The following is a 2506-nucleotide window of genomic DNA, read 5'->3' as shown; positions in this document are numbered from 1 at the left end:
GTTTCCTGTTGTTGTCGCTCTGTGTGACTGGAGGTGCAGAGCAGATAAATGGCCTTTCCTCAAAAGCAACAGGTTGCTCTCTACTTCCCTTCCACCGACCATCTCACATTCTCCCTATCCGAGTGTTTATCGTTCTCCCCTGCAACATATGCGGGAAAATAATTAAAGCAGTTAATATTTACATTTACTTTTGCCTCCTCCAATCTACACCAACGTCAGCAGTAATATTAACAAGAGCGCCGCAGGCTGTAGGCTGGCTGGCTTCGAAGCTAATTTGGAGATAACACTTTTGCGAAAATTAGGCTGGAACTAGAACTCTGCATTGATGTAGGTGTAATAAACAGAATGAATCACTATCCTAACTGCTTCCTTGCACAAAAGCCCTCATAATGTCAAAATGTGTTGTATCTAAAACCATGCTGTACTATTCCAAAGCTGTGTTAGGAAACAAGGACACTCAAAATGACCAAATGATTCGTTTTGATAGTATACAAGTGACAACTGATTCTTTATTTTGTTACAACACATCATATGCATATTTAAGTCATAAGTAGGTGCAAATAATCGATCTATAACCTTAAAATCAATCTAGTTAAAACCTGTGCCAACGTGGTCTGCTTTTTGCCACGCCCGTGTGTTGGTGATGTTTTCACCATGAATCTTCTGTGCAAGGGGTAGGTAGCTGCCTTTGCATGGAGCCTAATGTCCCATACATAATTAGATTAATAGTCCAATCAGAATACAAATGCCTCATGCAACCACCTCAAAAGGAATAGATGTGTCTATTTTGAACAACATTTTGTTGAGTGTGACAGGGATGGCATGAACCTTTATAGTGGCTAATATTAGTGGGAGGACAAATAATATTGGCTAGTGGCTTTGTAAACGCTTTAACCGACTACTTTCTTTGGTTGGAATAGCTACGTCATATTCTTAGCGTGTTCTTCCACTTAGTCTGTTTAGAAACTTTGAAAAATGATTTGTAATAATGTAATAACATCACACTGTTATATTAACCAACAATTATTACAAATGTAAGGGCTGTGTATTCATTCTCATTCATTATTCATTACATGCTTTGGTTCATGTGAGCACACACCTTATCAGATTACTTTATTTATTAAAACGTTCTGGAATCTTTAATCTGAAGGAGTTCATGGGGAACCACTCAGACCAAAAAATAAGCAAAATTATGTCCCATACCACCTCATGTCCCATTCTCCCTAAATTCACCCCTATAGTGGGAAGGATACAAAGTTTTGTTCAACAGTGAAAGGAAGGACAGAGCAAAGGCACAAGTCTATAATCAACTATAGCTTCACAAAATAAACTAGGCCAAGCTATTTTTATGTATATTTCATTATAGCTTACTCATATTTCATTTATACTACAATATACTCTAGGCTCAATTTCTTGCTCTTAATTGCTTTTTTAATTCGCCCAAATCTAGGATATGTACCCCCAGAGCACTAGAGTAACAATGTCTTCAGAGATGGTCAGTATTTTAGCCACATAAATTACAGCTTAGCTGACCTGTGCTGTATCTTCTTTATAATCCCATTTTGCTAAAAATCTGATTAATTCTTTACGGCTGAAATTCCCTAGCATGGCAATTTAAAGCGAGAATGTCCTTGGCTGTGATCCATAGTGATAGTGTATGAAATGAGCACATCCACTGACTCGGCCTACTTCTGATTCCCCAAGACAAGAGAGAGTCTTCACATGAACAGCCAAATGCTGCAAGCTCACAGCACTCATATCACACGCCTTCCCCTCAACAATAGTGTGAATCTCTGTCTCTTTGTGTGCCAGTGTGTGTGTGTGTGTGTGTATACCAGCCGTTCCTTGACAATAGTGTGTGTCCTTGCGTACGTGTGTGTGTTTGTATGAGCAGAGCACCTCCTAAACAGTGCTTTGTGTCTGTATTTGTATGTGCTTTTGTGTGTGTGAAGGAAAAAGAGAGTGTGTTCTGTATGTGTGTGTGTGTGTGTGTGTGCATGCAGAGCACTAGAGAGGAGATGAGAGCGATATGATGGTAATGTGACGCTTTATTGATCCTCGTAGGGAAATTCTCTTATCCGCCCCCTCCAGGGAGGTCAGAGGTCAGGCTCGGCTACAGAGCAGCAGCCCTCGAGGTGCTGAGGAGTTAATGCCTTGCTGGAGGACACTTAAACAGGGCAGGTGCTTGTTGACAAGGCGGCTTGAACTCCTGTCCTCCAGCTGAAAACCTGTCTCTCTAACCACTCGGCCATACTGGCGCCCCAATAAGTGAATGGGAAAATGCAAGCACACTTGTATGTGTATGTTTGCGTGCATATGTGTAGGAGTGTGTGTGAAAGAAAGTCAAGAGAGGAGAGAGGAATGCTAGATATGTGTGTGCATGCGTGTGTGTGTGTGTGTGCATGACCGCACTTGTGTGTGTGTGTGTGTGTGTGTGTGTGTGTGTGTGTATCTGTTTGCAGGCTACACACGCCCACCCCTGTGTGCATGCTCTATTTACAGAGTC

Source organism: Centroberyx affinis, unplaced genomic scaffold (genome assembly GCF_046629955.1).
Source record: "Centroberyx affinis isolate AG114_WGS23_722 - 3 ecotype Tasmania unplaced genomic scaffold, CSIRO-AGI_Caff_v1 ptg002306l_1, whole genome shotgun sequence".
Lineage (NCBI taxonomy): Eukaryota > Metazoa > Chordata > Actinopteri > Beryciformes > Berycidae > Centroberyx > Centroberyx affinis.
The sequence above is the reverse complement of the archived record's forward strand: the minus strand, read 5'-3'. Positions refer to the sequence as shown.